This window comes from Rhinolophus sinicus, linkage group LG02 (assembly GCF_036562045.2).
Source record: "Rhinolophus sinicus isolate RSC01 linkage group LG02, ASM3656204v1, whole genome shotgun sequence".
Taxonomy (NCBI): Eukaryota; Metazoa; Chordata; class Mammalia; order Chiroptera; family Rhinolophidae; genus Rhinolophus; species Rhinolophus sinicus.
The window spans coordinates 185,759,232-185,777,717 of record NC_133752.1 but is presented as its reverse complement, the minus strand read 5'-3'; the positions used below and the strand labels follow the sequence as shown (position 1 = coordinate 185,777,717).

At 37.7% G+C, this 18,486-nt stretch overlaps 1 protein-coding gene and 1 long non-coding RNA gene across 4 annotated transcripts in view; one reads left to right on the top strand and one right to left on the bottom strand.

Moving 5' to 3' along the window:
- The first annotated feature begins 786 nt into the window (after positions 1 to 786).
- Positions 787 to 18,486, top strand: part of SLC41A2 (solute carrier family 41 member 2) — a 105,915-nt gene continuing 88,215 nt past the window's right edge. The window contains exon 1 of one of the 3 annotated variants that reach the window (XM_019728466.2): positions 787 to 941. The gene's annotated coding sequence lies outside the window, so the exon portion shown is untranslated. The other 2 variants (XM_074326246.1, XM_074326245.1) reach the window with 2 other exon arrangements.
- Positions 3,125 to 18,476, bottom strand: LOC141570156 (uncharacterized). The gene is made up of 3 exons (XR_012494078.1): positions 18,343 to 18,476; positions 15,288 to 15,394; positions 3,125 to 4,040 (listed from the first exon to the last, which is right to left on the bottom strand). It is a non-coding gene; the product is annotated as an uncharacterized LOC141570156 (long non-coding RNA).

Below are 18,486 nucleotides of genomic sequence, written 5' to 3'. Positions count from 1 at the left end.
GTAATCTTTAAAATTACTCTCCCTTAGAATAAATGCCTAAGGACTGACATCTTTGTTTTCTTTCACTGAAATAACGCCCAGGGCGTAGCCCGTTACCCAAATCATATACAAAAGGTGCTCAATAGATAGTTGTTAAATAAAACAAGTGAGTTCTTGGTTTTGCATTGCAAACTTCCACTCACTTTTACCGAAATTTAAAAACACGTGTGGGCAAACTTGAAAAATCTGGTATCCCACCCATTTCCATAGCGGCCACGCACTGTGCTTCTACGAAACTCTCTCCCACTGAGAAGGTGCTAAGGAGCTGCCCTAAATCTCATCCCCTTAGTGGTCCGTCCCCTCCTCTCCGACCTTGGCTGAAGCACGGCTCCTTCTGCGCTGCCCTGCGGGAAGGCACGCACGGAGTTCCAAGTGCCTTGGTTTTAATTCCAGGCTGCGAGAAGGAAAAAGGAACCCAGCTAACCCTTGGCCGTAGAACATAAATGATGAGTCATAGATTTGGGGGTTCGGACCGAGGAGTACTCGTGATGTGGCTGGACGTGGGTCAGTGGGGATGGAGTGGGTTCCCGAAAACAGGCCACACCCCTCTCTCCTGGAAAGCCCCCCGTCCTCTCCTCAGTGGGGTCCCCAGCCCGCGTCTTTCAGGGTGTGGCCGAGGGTCCGGGAGAGGGCGGCGCTCGCGCTCCAGGTCGCCGCCCCCGCGGCCACATCACCAGCCGCTGGCTCCCTCCCGGGCACCCCCGCCCCCCTCCTCCCCCGGCGGCGGCGCTGCGCCTGCGCTGGGTGTCCGCGCGAGGGCGGGGCGGGGAGACAGGAGGCAGCGGGCCGCGGGCGCCGGCTCCCCGGCTGTCAGCGCTGGGCTGCGAGGGCGCGAGGAGGCGCGCGGGCTGGAAGGACCCGCTGGCCTGGGGCAGCCGCCACCACCGCGGCGGTGGCACTAGGTGAATGCTCCATCCGTCCCCCACCCCAGGTGTCTCTGTCGGGTCTAAGGAGGCGGGGTCCCCTCTCTACCCAGCCGCCGCCGCCGCTCTCCGAGGCAGGTGGTAATGGAGGGGAAGTCTCGGCTTTGGCCGCGGCCCCGGGTTCGGGCACATCCCAGGTACTGGAGGGAGGTGGGGCGGGCCCCGGATCGGGACCCTGTGGCCGGGACGCGGGGAGACCGGGGGAGCGGGCAGCGGCCGTGCGGCAGGGCCCGCCCGAGCTGCCGTGCCCCGTCCTGGCCCGCGGGCGACGCGGGAGCCGGGCCTGCAGCGCCTGCCCCACCTCGGGCGGGAGGGCAGCTTGGCTCTGGGCGCCTGCAGAAGAGCCGGGCAATTGCTGTGGGCCCTGGACCCTGGGCCAGGTAGCGGGTGGTGGCGGAGTGATGGGTGGAAGGTGAGCACGAACGGAGAGGGATGCGAGCCAGGCTCGGGCACACCCCAAATCCACTGCTTCAGGGCTTGGCAGTCGCTCTGAGTCACCGTGCGTGCTCTTTCATTCTTTTCTTTACATGTATGTGAAGTATATCTCAGTAAAAACCCCCACATGTTCATGAAAGAGATTACACATACATATGTATTAGATTACATTTATGTGTATATTGCATGTGTATGTAATCTTTCTGTAATTGAACAACTAAAAATCGATATATTTTACATACTATAAAATTCTTCCTTTTAAAGTATGGCTTGTAGTATATTCACAAAGTTTTGCAATATCACCACTATGTAAAACATTTTCATCACCCCAAAATGAAATCCTGTTCCCCTTAGTAGTTACTCCTGTTCCCTCCTCCTTTGCCTGTCCCCTTGGCAACCACTTTTTACTTTCTGTCTGTGGATTTCCCAATTCTGGAAATTTCATAGAAATGAAATAGTACAATGTAGTTTTTTGGGGACTGGCTTCTTAAACATAGCATAATATTTTCAAGGTTTATCTGTGCTGTGTCACGTATCAGTACTTTGTTCTTTTTTATGGCTGGGTAGTATTCCCTTGTATTAGTGTACCACGGCAGCACGTTTTGCTTATCCATTCACCAGTGGATGGATATTAAGGATGTTTCCATTTTTTTGGCCATTGTGAATAGTGCTACTATGAACATTTGTGTATGTTTTTATGTGGGCATATGCTTTCATTTCTCTTGGGTATGCACAAATATGTTTAACTTTTGAGGAGCTGCCAAACTTTTCCAAGGTAGCTGCACCATTTTACATTCTCACCAAACTGTGTGAGGGTTCCAGTTTCTCCACATCCTCAACAACCCTTGTTATTTGTCTGTCGGCTAAGTTTTGTTATAGCCGTCGTAGTGGGTCTGAGGTGGCATTGATGTGCGTTTCCCTGATGACTAACCATGTTGAGCACCTTTTTATGTGCTTACTGGCCACTCATATATCGTTTATGGAGCAATGTCTGTTCAGATCTTTTGCCCATATTTTAATTGGGTTATTTGTCTTTTTATTGTTGAATTACAATGTTCATGTATAGAAAAAAAAATCTAGGTTTGGGGGCGAGCACTGACTAAAAAAAGACAATCAACCGGATATCAAGCCACGTAATGCTTCTACTGGAGAAAGTTGAGTAAGACCATTAAGTCTTTCAGAATACCCTGTCGATTCTTGAGCATCTTACTGCCCCTTTCCCTCTTCTGGTATTTTGAGAAAAGCCACAAAAGGTGTGTTGATGACTAGAGTCAAAAGAGACCACACACAGTTGGCATTTTTATATATTCTATACTTGGTTTGAAAAACGTCCCAGTTATTTTAATTACAGGTCATTTGTTTTGGTGGCTAGCTAAACAAACTAATACAAATTAGCAAACACCAATTAATTAATATTTCATATGCTTACTTCTCAGGCAAAGGGGAAGGTCTCATTTTCCTAAGTTGTGTAGTCGTTTTTACAATTGTATTTATATGTGGGTGGCAAATACATATTTTTGATGGCGCTGAAGTGAAGAGCCACTTTCAGCTGAATGCTTCTTTGCTGCTTTTGTGGTTAATTTCTGAGCACACACAAATCCACCATTAGCTTCAGCTGTTTCATAGCAAAAACTACTGAAAAAGACATGACATTTGCCTCCCAGGAATTCAAGTCCATTTTTTTATTACTCTAACATGACTGTTCAAAAGTACACTACCGGGTGGCTGGTTAGCTCAGTTGGTTAGAGCGTGGTGATAATAACACCAAGATTTCCAGGTTCAGTCCCCACATGGGCCACTGTGAGCTACGTCCTCCTTTAAAAAAAAAAAAAAAAGTACACTACCAAATAACAGAAAATAAAATTTTCTGAGTTATAGAAAATAAAATTGAAGAGTTGCAAGTGGAAATAATGGACAAGTAACTCATTAAGAGTGTGTGAAGAGCAGTTCAATGCTGCTACCAAATTATAAGACACTGGAAATATTATTTTACCCTTTTATGTATCATTGACTTCATTAGTAGAAATGAGGCTAATTATTTCAAAATATAACCTGAGTATATATTTTTGTTATAGCTAAGGGAATGATTATCAAACATACTGACGATATAACCTATCTAACCTAATTCTGATTGCTACTGACTTACCCAATGGATGTATTAATATCCTGGTGCTACAAATGCTTTCACCAGTTGGCCTTCTCTGCCCCTGGAGTTTTTAGTGTCACTTATTGAGAAGGACTGAAAGTTGATGGCAATGAAAAGTGCGAACACCTTTGGGGACATACTCTCTGGAACACTCTGGTTAGAATGGACCTGCCTCCTTTATGATGGACTTCTAGGCACGCCTCATCTTTTCTCTGAAGTTACTGTAGTTAGATTTCTATAGCTTTAAAAATAAATTTAAAAAAATAGCAGGGTTCAAAGGTTAGGGCTGTCAGTCAGATATTCTATCTTAATGTGAATGGACTTAATCAGATTGCATTCTCCCTAATCAGCTGCGTTGAGGAAAGGAGAGTTTTGACTAGAGGGGGGCTAGAAGAGGTAGCTATGGGATCGTGGAACATTTAGGAAGTTTGGGCAAAACTTGCTCTATTTCTAACAGTGGATGTTGAAAATGGAGATCTTTGGACAGCATCAGGGATCTGGAAGGTGAGAAAAGAAAAGCACGAATCAGAAACAATTTGAAAGGGAACGTTGTAGATTATAAAGACAGACTCAACATGTTTAGACATTTTTGCCCAAGAAAAATTCTACATAGAAAAAGTGGAAGAAACGTCCTTCATTTCGTTTCTCTTCCCCTTTGCCCCACCTTGCTCCGCCCTGCCCACTCTTCTCCTAAGACCTGGAATTAGACTGGAATTACTGTTCACGTTGAAGCTTTTCAGTGTGCGAATTTCACCCCTTCTCTCTCCAGATTCTGGTCAAATTGCGATCAGATTCAAGAAGCCAGCTGAGGGTTAAAATAGTTGTTATTTCTGATACAGCTGGATTGGAGAATGTAGCACAGACACGTGCTTACCCTATTCCTTCTTAATTCACCTGTCCAGACGAAACTTTTGCACCTGAAAAACTGCAGGTCTCTCTTCCTCTTGCAGGGAGGGGAAAGCCCTTCCTCAGGGAGTTATCTCACGGGAGTTGGAATAGAAAGGAAAACTTTCTCACCTTGAAGGCATGCAAATCCAAGAGAGCCAGTGAAAGCTCAGGGGTGGGGCTTATCTGGAATATGGACCTTTATCCCCATTTTAGCCACTTAGATAAGTCACTTTCCTGTAGGCGGAACCACTGATGGGATGGAGAGAAAGAGAAGTGTCCCTTCAGTCCTGAGTTCTGTTGTCATTGCAGAGCGGGAAATAAGCAGCCATCTTCTCAAAAGTTAAGCGTATTGGTGGGTAATATAGTGCTTTATAAGTTAGTTTAGGAGCTTAATCACCTTTTATATAATTGGAACTGAGGACATGTTTTTCTTGGAAATTGCTTAACAGTTTTTAAGTGGGTGACCATTGCATTGTGTGGTTAAATATATAGATTATTCAAGTCCATTTCCTTATTTTACTCCTGAAATCGTTGTCGAGTGTCTAACATGTAATAGGGCACTAGGCTAGACCCTCGGAATTCATCAGTGAACAAGAATGGGTCCTTTCTCTTGTGGAGTTAATAGCCTAGAAAAATAACCCGTACAAGTACAATTACAATAAAGCATAGTAAATGTTAGAAAGCATGGAGTACTTTGGGACCACAGAGGAGGGGGAATAATCTAAGAGGGTCCGGGAAGTGATGTGTAAGAGTTAAGATCATAAGGTAGAATACAAAGTAGCCAGGTAAAAGGGAAGAGTGAGGATGAACCAGAATGTTTCCGGCAAAAGACACGTGGAAAAGCCAAAAAGTGTGCAAGTGTAGTATACTAAAGTAGTATTTGTCAAGCTGCAGCACCTAGGAATCTACCAGTAGATTGTAATATTAATTTAGTGGGTTGTGACTTCTATGTTTTAAAAAAGAAATAAAATAGAAAATAAGAGCGTGTCACACATAAATACTTAGAGTGTGATGTATAAAGTTAGAACATCCCTACATCAGAGGAAACCCGAGAAGTCCAGTATGAGAACAAATGTAGGTCTTGAGCAGGTGGGGAAGATTATGCAGGATTTTGTTAACCTTATTAAAGACTTTGGATTTATCTTAGAGATGAGAAGGCACTGGAAAGTTTTAATGGGTGCCCGATTAGATTTACGTTTTCTAAGATCCCTTGGAATGTCTCGTCTTTAGAATATAAACTTCAAATTCTTTGGTGCAGTATTACAAGTATTGCAAAATTGGTTCCAATCTCTTTTTCTAAAGAATCATTCCACGATTTTTGTACTGGACCCTTCCATTTCATAGAGGCCTTGTTTGCCTAAATGCCTTTGTACTAAGACCGAAAGATCTGTAAGAGCAGACCTTGCCTCTTGCGTTGTTCATGTTGAATCGATGGCATTTAGCATAGTGCCTGGTACCCAGCAGGGACTAAGCAAATCTTTGCTGATGGAGTGTAAATACCCTTAATATGAGAACTCTTACATAGTAGTAGAAGTGATATTGATGTTTCTCTCTAGTAATACTTGCTTTTGGAAAAAGGAAAAGGTTTTTTTGTTTAGTTTTTTTTTTTTTCCAGAAAATTTTTTTTCCTAGATGATATTTTTTTCCTAGATGATATTTTTATTATGTGATAGAACCACATTCAATTGTTTAAAAGATAATTTAACAAATAGTACTCTTATGTTGTATTAAAATAGTAGTAGAGGTAAGAAAAAGAACATCAAACTTTCTGATTTCAGGGCTTCTCTTCCCAAGGAATGCAGAGCAATAACAAATTCGTCATAGGAGGAGACAATCCAGCAGTCATTTATATTTTGTTTGAACGGAGAAGCATTCCCTGACTGCTCATTAAAAGGTATTTTTATAAAGATGGCTGGGGACAAAGGAAATAAATTAAAATGTATCACTCATATGAGATTAATGGAGAGGCAACAGAAAATAGATTTTGATCTTACAAGAAGTAAAAATAGAACATCCGTAGACCCCAAGAACTTACAAATGAGAATTTAATGATGTCAGTTTGTTGCCAGAGAATGATTGTCCTGTCACAATACCGTGACTTCACAGAATTAGATTGTGAAACCAAACTGTGAAGGAAAAATTCTTTCAGGATATGGTTCTGATAAGTGGCAAGAAAAGTTATGAAAAATTCATGAAAGGTAGAGCGATTTCAAGTTCCGAATCAAATTTCTTTTTAATATACTTTTGAGATGTGGAAGCTTTGCTAATTAGTTTGTAAATTAGATTTTATGTATCTTAAACATGAATGCTAGAATCAAAATTTGCTAATGTAGGATGGCTTCTTAAAACTCATTGAATTTTATATTTTTATGTTCTTCAGAGCCCTATTTTAAGCTGTGCATTGCAGAACTTAAATGGAAACTAACTTGTATAAATTTATCCTAAGGAAATAATTCTAGATATGGGAAAGTATTATGCAAAAAGATGTTCATTTTCACTGCAATATAATTTAGTCAAGAAAATGCCCTGCTATAGGGAAATGATTCATTAAAATGTGGCAATCCACTTGAATAAATTTAACCATGAAAAATGCTTTTTTAGAGCAATGGTTTCTTATTTATTACTTTTTCAATTAAAAAGTAAAATTGCTCAATGTAAACAAAAGTTCAAATAATAGAAAATATGCAGAGTTTAAAAAAGTGAAAATGGTATTTCACATTCCTTTTTACCCCACCAACCTAGGCCAACCCAGTTCTCTAGAGGTCAATGCTCTGAGCACTTACTTTGGTATCTGTCCTTCCAGACTTTTTTCTAACCCAGTGGTTTTTGTACTGCGCACTGAGGAGGGCTTTCAGAGTCTTCTCAAGAGGTATTGTGGGAACTGAGTGGGTGGGAACCTGCACCACTTTGCTTTTCCCTGCTTTATATGTTGGGATTTCACATAAGATTTAAACAAAGAATTATTCTGCATTAAAGTTAAATGTTTAAAAACAATTGACTTGATTTAGAAAATGAAGTCCTAAGGCCCCTAGTCAGGAATTCCAGCTCTTCCCCAGTTTACCGTTTTGCTGGTTGGTCACGAGAACCTGCTCAGACCTGTCTCTTCATTTTTCCAGCAGTTTTTCTGCCTTGTCACCATACACCTTGTTAGAATACACATCCTTTTCTCCCCCGCCCCATCTCTCTAAATCTTACTTGCTCTTTAAAGTTCAGCCCATCATTGTGTTCATTCCTTCTTTTATCATGTGTTTAGTGAGCAGCTATACTTTGAATAATGTTAAGTGGGAACTATGCATAATTTTGTATCAAAGCTCATAGATTAGTGAAGGGTGACCATGTAAATAAGTGCAGCAATGTATTATAAAGTAAAAGCATTTGGGGTGTAGGTACCAACGACATAAATGGTCTCTTCCTTCTACACTATCTTATACAAAGAGCATTTTATAATATAGTTCCATTTCTGGGTCTTTGGTAATTATTTGTTCATTTATTGATTGATTAATAGAAGATAATGCAGAAAGTTTACCTGTGAATCAGGGATGAGACCGGGAAGGAGTTGTTTTCACTCTTGGGCAATCAACTGTGTTAAAAAATAACTTGAGTCCAGTTTACTGGGGCATGAGCAGAGTTGGGAGGAAGCACAGGAAGGACCTGGGTTCTGTCATCTTTGTCCCGCATGGGCACTTATACTGATGTACAGGGATCACAACACAAGAGAATGCCTATAATGTCTTCCTTTTCATTATATGGTTAGTCAGAAAGTCGTGAATTCAAGTCCTGTGTCTATCTTACTAACTTTATAACTTGGGCATGTTACTTCTATGAGACTCAAGTTTTCTAAACTGTAATGTATGAACAGGTCTAACTCCAAGGGTTTTTAAAAAGATTATATGAGATAAGTTCATATAAATGAAGCCTATTCTTTTTCCTTTAAGTGGGATTGATGTTCTTTAAAATGGGTGATTGTTCTCCTTTGGGTTTAAGTTTTTTATATATTTTAGAGAATTTGTGGATTTGGAGAATTTATGGAGTCTTCTAGTTCTTTGAAGAAGTGTTGTTGTTTTTTTTGTTTTTAGTCTGAGAGTGGTGTTTTGATAAGCTATTTCTATTTCTGGTAGGGTAAGTATAAACAATGTAGGAAAGTCATAGAGCCAAAGGAACGTATAGTGGGGAAATAAATCTTTTTCGTCACTATCCAGTATATTCTCCTGGGACTTAAAGCAGACTGTTATATCTACGTATGTTCAAAAAAGCAAAATTAGTAGGTAGCCCCAGAGTCTAGAGCCTGGCCTGCTATTTTTTTTTCATTACATCTGCCACTCCTCTATCTTTTAGATAACAAACAATTAATAAAGAATTTTTACAGTAGCATTCTCATTCTCTTTAAGAAGAAAATAGAAAATTCTTGTACTCTAGTATTTCTAAATTGTACGGTTTCAAAATAACTCCAGGAAAACTCATGATGGATTCTGCCTTTCTAATGCTTCATGTTCTGGTGGGGCAGACTTAGTTCTCTAATCCAGAATAAATCTTACAGTATGGATTAAGGTAGTCTGTTTTATTTGCTGATTGTAAAAAATGCTATTTAGGTATCTTGCTTAAATTAAAAGATACGGCAGATACGTTATTTAAATTTAACAACAGTATCAGAGCTACTTCCTATGCCAGCTTTCCTTTCTTTTAAAAACATTGTGGTTTCCTGAAGACTTGTATTGTTCAGTATATATAGCTACTATTTAGTGTGTATATATACTGATCAGTGTGTGTGTGTGTAAACTTTATAAATAGGATGGCTAAATTGTATAAAATGTAAATATTAAACTTCAGTTGATTTTTTTAGATATTAAAGCAAAATAGTTGATCTGAAAATTACGAACAGCAATGTATAACAGGTTTGTGATTCTTTGGTATAGTCTGTTCCTTAGTAAGGGGAGGACGAGGTGGTGGAAAGTTAGGTTTTGAACCGTTTATAAAAATGTGTAATGATGATGGTGAATAATGATAATAATTAGCTAACATTTATTGAAGGCTCAATACACTGTTCTGAGCACCTGACACATATTAAGTCACTTAATCCTCACAAGGGCCCAATGAAGGAGATATTTTCTTCATGAGGAAACTGAGGTACAGAGGCATCGGTCCCACCACTAGTAAAAGTCAGAATATAAGCCACAGAAGTTTGACTTGATGCCCAAGCTCTTAACTATTCTCAGTATCATTAGTGTGTTGACATTTCTTGACATTTAATTTTTTGGAAGAAAATCACCTCTCTTAATTGAAGTGTGAAGATTTGCTGAGTCAGTCACCTAAAATTTCCTCATAAAATCACTCAATGCAAGTCACGTTATTGATTTATTAATTTAACGCAAGCATAACAGATAGCTCAGTAAGCTTTGTACAGTTTCAAACATAGCATAAAGCATTTGCCAGTGATTCCACATGAGGAAAGCAACTTTGAACAGGCAGTTAATAGTCTCCTTTCAAAATATATTTCACTGAAATCTGTCTACTCACTCAGGTAAGGGATTTTGACTGTGCATAGAGTTGGTAATCTAAACTTAGCCTCAGATTACTCCTTAGAACAAAATCTATTCCTTTCTTGATCCCTGGCGACAGTGGTTAATAGGCAATATAAGTATGTGTTTGAGCATTCGCAAGGGAGAAAAAAAATTTAATCATTTAATGTTTTGTAATTTTTAAAGAAACAATGAGGTTATCTTTCTGGGAAACACCTTCCGGGACTCTTCGTTTGTTTGGAGGTACTATTGTTTGGATTATGTGGTAGATTATGGGGGCACCCCATAGAGGAGATGGTTATCACGCCCTGCTGATGAGTTTGGTGGGGCAGAGGTAGTTATTGATTCACCATCATCTAACAAATCCATATGATATAAATGAAGTCACAGCTACAGAAAAAAGAATACAGCAGCGTGGTGGTTGTCTGAAAATGTTTACGATGTACTGACTGAATGAAAGCTGTTGCCTTTTAATTGTTTTGTTCTGACTGGGGAATGTGTGGAGAGGGAGAAGTTGGAAAGAAAGAAGAAATTTTAGAGCTCCTGGGAGTTTTAGAGAGAGGAAACTGGAAGTAGCCGTTAAAAAATAACTTTGTAAGATAATATTGATAAGGAAATTTTTTTGATATTTTATGAAATGCAAAAAGCAGGATGCAAAACAATATGTACAATATGAGCCTATTCTTATTTTAAACATATAGAGTGTATATGTTTAAAACAAGAATATAATATATAGAAAAAAATACGAGGTGTGATCAAAAGATAGGGTGAATGTTTAAATTAAAAAAAATTTATTGCAGTAAAAGATACATTGCCATTAATCCCCATCAACATACTCCCCCTCGCTTTGAACACACTTATCCCATCATTCTTGCCATTTTCTGAAGCAGTTCTGGAAGTCCTCTTTCGTGAGTGTCTTTACTTCATCCTCCATCATTACAACGCTCCGTGTCATACATGGCTTCTGGCACCGCAGTCTCTGTCAAATAAAAGCATTACGGTGTGTCCTCATCCACCTTATTCACTGGATCTGGCGCTGTGCAACTTCTGGCTCTTCCCCAAAGTCAAAATGACCAGGAAAGTAAACATTTTGAAGTGATTCAGGACACTGAGGCAGCCACAACAGTGCAACTAAAGACATTGAAGACGGCTTCCAGAACTGCTTCAGAAAGTGGCAAGAATGATGGGATAAGTGTATTTGAAGTGAAGGGGAGTATTTGAGGGGGGTTAATGGCAATGTGTCTTTTACTGTAATACGTTTTTTAAAACTTAAACATTCACTGTATTTTTTTTTATCACATCTTGTATAGTAATGTCATCACATATACCAACATGTGATCAATGATTACCTCTGGATGATGGCTTTCCAGAATAAACGATTTTTGTTTATCCTTGGCTTTTTCTCTCTCTCTCTCTCTCTCTTTTTTTTTTTTTTTTTGCATTGAGCACATACTGTGAAAAAAAATAACAAAAGAGAACTCTATGGCAGTGGACATTAGAAGCACTGTGTTTCAAATGAGGTGGGAAACAAGGGTAGTCAGGATATTTTTATGAGCAAAGACCATTATATGGCAACTAAGTTGGTTTGGGAGTGGCTATGGAAGTAGTTTTAGTTTAAACTTCACGTTGGATTTAGAGCCTTTCAGAAAATGGTTTCTTTTTTTTTTTTTTTTTAAACTGGCATTTGAATAAAAGAGTGCACAGCCCTGACCAAAGGGTAGAGGAGACTTGATTGCAGGGAGTAAATATAGTGAGTTAGGTCATTGTTTCAGTTTGATGCCAAGATAATTCAGTAACAACACTGTGTACCTGTGGTTTATCTAATCTGCATATAGTCTCCTGGAGTGAGTTTGTGCCGTGGAACAGACTTCGCAGTCCTGTGTACCAGGGAGCACTCTTGAGGGAGAGTACAGTTTGGGGAAGGGAGATCTGGCTTCATCTCCCTGGGTGAAGATGTCCCAGCGAGGGAAGGTGTTAGGCCACCGCCTGAGGAAGACCTCAGAGTAGGAGCTGTCCCATTTCATCACCCAATGGAAGAAGGTAATGTAATTTAGTGCGACCTGCTCATCCGGGTAGCTTGCTGCTTCCCCTCCAGGATAGGGGAAAGAGAAGGGCTCTGGATGAATAGACGTGCCCTGAGTAAATATTTGAAGTGGGATAGCTGAAAATTATGAGACACTCTTAGTCTTAAAATGTAGAAGAAAAGTGATAAGCTTCCATGTGGCAAATCATTTTTTTTCTCTCACTTTTCTTCAAAAGAAAGTTTTGTTTTTCTTTTAAATTTTGGCATGTTAGCTTCCTTTCTTCCTTTCCCTTTTCTTCTTTTTTTTCTTTCTTTCTTTTTTTTTATTCCTTTCCTTTTCTTAAAAAGGTGATTACTTTTTTCTTTTAAACTTTGACACATTAGCATTCTTTCTGAACCTTAAAATTCTGGAAGCTTTTATTTTCAATTTTCAGTTTAATTATACAAAGAGTCATGTGTATATTATAATAGGTCCCAGAAGTGGGTTTGTATTTTAAAAACTTAATTCTTTCTAAGAGTATAAAGGATGTGATAAGGGTAAAAGTATACTTTTGTATAAGTTCTGAATAATAATTTCTACTCATTTGAAATGCTGATGAACTCTACTTACCTAGTTTCTAAATTTAGGTATTTTTGATTTATAAGTGCCAAAGAAAACCACCAGTATGGAAATATTTGTTTTATTATGTACACTATCTTTTACACAAAAATGTTGAGTCAGTTTATAAAAGCAACATCTAAAAGAAATATTGGTTAAAAAAAAAGAATTCCAAAACCAGTACCAAAGAAAATAAAACTAAGAGTATCATGTTAAGATGAATAAATTGAGCATAGATTTGAGATGCAGATATAGCTGTAAATTTCCTTGCTGCTAAAGTTTAAAAAAGGTGGCTCAGTCTTTATTAAAGAAAAAGAAAAATACCAGTTTTCTGTAGCAAGCCTTTCAGTAGCTATAATTTCTAAATAAAAATAAAAATACCAGTTTTCTGTAGCAAGCCTTTCAGTAGCTATAATTTTAAAATAAAATTTCATGTGTCTCGATACAGGCCAAGATAATTGAGTAACAACACTGTGTACCTGTGGTCTATCTAATCTGCATATAGTCTCTTATAGCGAGTTTGTGCGGTGATTCATGAGGAAGTGATGTGTTTTCAACAGTAGTTTGCAGGAAATTAATATCAAATGCATATCAATTACAGAAGACAGTTATTGTTTGATAGTTATTTTGGAATAAAATACATGTAAGCAATGTTTAAGATAGAGTAGGGGAAATATACATTGTTTTGTTACTGTTTAAAAGTAGTTTCTCAACTTTTAACAGATTTCTCTGATTCAGCTCATTTGCTATCCAGCCATTCATCGAATTGTTTCAAACAGTAGCACTAACTGGTATTTCTGGTAATTGTTTGTTTCCTGTATTATAAAAATTATTTATGTATTACTATCAATTTAATCTGAATACCTAGTTAAATGATTGATTTTTTTTTCTGCACACTTTTCAGTTGATTGGTTTGATAGGGGCTAGATATAATCTAATTAATGGCACTTGGTAGAATGAATTCTACTTTGTTTATGTAATACACTTATGTAGTTCTTGGACACACACCATATTTATTCTGTCAACATTCTCTCAATAAGTAGAATTGGCTTAACTGTGGATTGTGTTTTAGTTGATTCATTGGCTTGTTTTTGTTGTAGCTTTCTTCCAAATAAAGCATTCTTTAAACAAATTCTTTTAATTTTTTTTTTTTTTTTTTTTTAGTGGAGTTGGGGGTTGTGATTCTGAAAACAATCAGTTGCTCTGGGTCTGGTTTCCTTTGAAAAATTATTTGAGAGGTATTGAGGATTTATTATACAGAGGTTTATTATACCCACTGATTATTTCTCTGAGTTTAAACAAATTCTTTACAAATGTTTGGTTGTCTTTTAGGCATATAGAAACTTTAGGATTGCTAAATTTCATGACATTAGTCTTTTCTGTCAGTGGGCAATCTTAGAAATGAGTGATTGTTTTATGGAATCAGCTAGCTTTTGGATATGAGTAGCTGAATCATGTCCATGACTTCTCAAGCTTTTGTGTTTGTTAGAGAATATCATGAATACCAAATTTTATAGCAATCCAGTGTGACTGAAATGGCAGTTAATGGCCTTTAATTTTTCTCCCACTTGTCAAGAATGTTTGAAATCACTACCTATTACCTAAATGAAACCTATGTGAGTGCTTGAATTCAGTTTAAGAACACAGTTTCCAGTTTAAGCCAAAGAAGCGAAGATTTTAAAAAGAAGGTATGTATTTCAGCCAAAAAAAAAAAGAGGAAGAGAGATACTTTCATTTCATTCCACTTTAGAGGTGGCAAGCCTTTTAATCAGGGAGGACAGTTATTTGTGAAGTAGCATTTCTTATATTTCAGTTTCCAAGTACTTTTAAATGAGCTGAACAATGATAAAAATTACAGGACAAGGTATGCACATTACTACAACTCAGCTGTTCCAATTTGAGACTTACACCTTGTAATGTACGTGGGACAGTTATTGACTGGTCTTACCTTCATTCTTTAGAATTGTCACCATGGGATACATAGTTCCTTTTTCTTGGTTAACTACAGGAAGTGAGCAGAAGAGATCCATATACTTTTTTTCTAGTCATACATTCTTAACTGGATACCGTGAATTATACTTCTGCCCAGCAGCAATAGTACATTTCAAATTTAAGAGATTTCTTTTACATCACTATACTGATTTTTAACATTTGAGTGGGTCAAATAATATGTTAAATATCACAGGAAACACATGATGTCAATTCTGTCATGTGGAAATTGGCAGTGGAAAACCAAGTGGATACTTTCCACTTTTAAAAAAAATTATTTTCATATATATGTATATCTATATCAATTATAATTGACATTCAGTATTATATTAGTTTCAGGTGTAAAAAATTCTTTTTTTAAACTGATAGCAAATTTGCTGTGTTTCAGGCATTTCATTTTGACTGTTCTTTCCTCTCTGTTCCCTTACATTAATTTGGGTAGATTCCTTTGAGGTGGTGTACACAGTTCTTGGGTGTTAGGAACAATTTGGTAGAAGGTGTAGAAGTAGGGAAGCTGAATAAAGTAAATTTGGTTGAATAAAGGAGGTTTAGAGAAGAATAAGAGAGAATAATTGATCTGGTTTAGGTAATCTAGCAGAAGGCATTGAGTCAGTGTGAAACAGTTGTTAACCAAAAATAAGCAATGTCGGGAGCTCAGTGGATGAGAATAATGAAATCAAAGGGCTAAAAATGAGCAGCAGTTTTAGTAATAGCTGTAGAGCTAGCTCACCTGGAGAAGAGAGTTCTTTAATCCAGTGGTCGAGGATGACTTCTCAAGAGTGAAGGGCTTGACAATGAGGTCATGGCTGGACAGGAGGAAGTGACGTCAGAGTGAACCTGAGAAAAGCAAAGGATGATTATTTATAAGCTGTTTGGTGTATGTGCTGAGAGATTATTTGATGGTAACTTCTTTAGGAAAAGGGAATTTTGGATAAGAAATGGAGGAGCTGGGGAGTTCAGATGATGAAATTGATGTCTAAAACGCTTTTACAAGTAGTTTTTGCTTGAATGGAAGGAGTTAATCCCTGAGAGATTGGTGAGGATTTAAGTTTACATAGGTTTGGATCTTTAAATGGAAATCGTTGAAGAAAACTGAGTAACCAAAAGTATGCAATATAGGGAGCTATAAAGTCACCCTGATGTTTTGGTGCTGCAAAAAGCAAACAGTAGACATGATCCTTCTTTACAATTAAATAATTAGTTGTACTTACTGGGTATTATTCAAAAGAATGTACCAATTTTTTTATAAAACAAGGAAATAATTTGTACAAAATCAGCTAATGTTTAGTTTTGTTTGGCATGATCTTACTAGAAAGCTAATTTAATTGACCACATAATACATCCTGTTTTTGTAACTGTCTACATTTTAGTAGCAAACACAAACAAAGAAGACAAATATTCAAAGAGAAAGTGAGAGGAGCAGAATGCACACTTGCAGAGTGGGAAAAATAAAAATATGTACGTAATAACCACAATACGACATGACTTCTAGGTTTTGTATGTGATAGTACCCATGCTTTTATGTTTATTTATTCAAATGTAACGTACCCACTTCATCAACAACTGTTGAGATTGTTTTTACTAAATGTGGTAGTTAACTGGTAATAGATTACACCAACACCTTTTTAGTGTTATGGGAAAACAACAAAGTGTTAAACTCCCATATAGTGCCTTTCTTAGTAATCCCACATGATTTAGGCCTGCTAACTCACAGCTCTGCTGGGTTTTTCAAGTGTTATTATTTAACCTCTGCAGTGGAACAGATTGCCTACTCCAGCACACTGGACAGATTTTCTCTGAGATAACTGGTTTAGTGAATCAATACATGTACCACACACTTCTTTTTCTTAACTTGTAAACATAAGGAATTTCAGCAGTAATGTTTTTCGTTTTGGTAACTAAATTGAGTGTATAAACAGTGTAGTATTAATTTATTTTCCTTTAAGTCAGTTGTTCCCTGACAACTCTGTAGACCAGTGCTAGCCCATGGAAAAGCTTTGATAAGGAACATAGAGTGAGTTTTCCATAAATCTAAATACGTTCAATGGAAACGTGGTCTTTTAGTCTGAGAGTTTTGTCCTTTCTACATTTTTGTGTTAAAATGTAAACTTAATTTTTAGAGAAAGACTTAAAAAAATTTTAAATTATATGCATATACTTTTAATTTTTTTCTTGTTTTATTGGGATATAATTGACATACATCATTGTATGAGTTTCAGGTATACAGCATAAAGGTTTGACTTACATATATTGTGAAATGATTACCACAATAAATTTAGTTAACATCCATCATTGCCTATAGATACAATAAAAAGGTACAGAAAAAAGACAAGAATGTTTTCTTTGTATGAGAACTCTTAGGATTTACTCTCTTAACAACTTTCATATTTTCTCATACAGTGGTAGTAACTAATTCACCACGCTGTACATTACATCCCTGGTACTTATCTATCTTATAAATGGAAGTTTGTATCTTTTTACCACCTTCTTCCAATTTCCCCTTTTGCCCCCCACCTCTGGTAACCACAAATCTAATCTCTTTTTCTATGAATTTTTTTTTAATTCCACATATAAATGAGGTCATACAGTATTTATCTGTCTGTCTGACATTTCATCTAGCATAATGTCCTTAACATTATATTAGACATTTCATCTAGCATAATGTCCTCAAAGTCCATCCATGTTGTTGCAAATGGCAAGATTTCCTCATTTTTTTATGGATGAATTATATCTATCTATCTATCTCGTAACTTCTTTACCCATTAATCATTGATGGACACTTAGGTTGTTTCCATGTCCTGGCTATTGTAAATAATGCTGCTATGAACATGGGGAGTGCACATATCTTGATGAGTTAGTGTTTTTGTTTCCTTTGGATACATACCCAGAAGTGGGATTGCTGGATCATAAGGTAGTTCTATTTTTGATTTTTTGAGGATCCTCTATATTGTTTTCCATAATGGCTGCACAATCCCACCAACAAAGCATTAGGGCATCTTTTTCTCTACATCCTCACCAGCATTTGTGATCTCCTTTTGAGAATGGCCATTCTAACAGGCACAAGGTGGGAAACATTGTTTTTAACTTGGTAATATTTGGGGTAAATTTGACTGATTAATGAGATCTAAATGTTTGGCAGCCACTGTTTTAAAACTCTTTAACCATCGACGGAACCCTTAAGTGCTCAGTATATCAGAGACACTCCCCTAAACTAAAATAGATAGGACTCTGTGGGTTAGATTCCTTTTTAAAATACATACTTTTTTGCTTAGCTTTCCTTAGGTCATGCTGCAGTGAACAGTTCAATGAATAATTCCAAACTCTCAGTGGCTTTCAGCAACAGCTTTATTTCTCTCTCATGGTGCGTGTTGCCCGTGTGTTGCTGCGAAATGGCTCTGCATGTATCTTTGTTCAGGGACACAGTCTAACGGAGCAGCACCTACCTAGGACATGCCGTTCTCATGACAGAAGGAAAAGGGGAAATAGCTGAACTGTTTTTGCCTGTAGGTGCCATTGCTGCTCTCCATCTATTGGCCAAACCTGATGTCAGTGGAGATGAGGAAGTAGAATCCTCCTGTGATAACATGGCAACAAGTAGCGGTAAACCTCTTATAGGAGGGGAGCAATAACGAAATCTGTCACAATATCACTCATACTAAGCACTCATGCGATGGATATGAATAGTTTCAAGAACAAGAATAAACACTTAGGTATCCACTACCCAGCTGAAAAAATAAATATAACCAGTACCTTTGAAGCCCCCTGTGTGCTTTTATACGACTTACCCAAATGTAACCATTCTCTTGGATTTTGTCTATCATACCCTTCTTCATATATTCCGTTGTATGAATGTCTCATAGTTTCTTTTCTTTTGAGTGAATCCAGCTTTTTGCTAGTATGAAAATGTTGCTTAGGACATTCTTTTATGT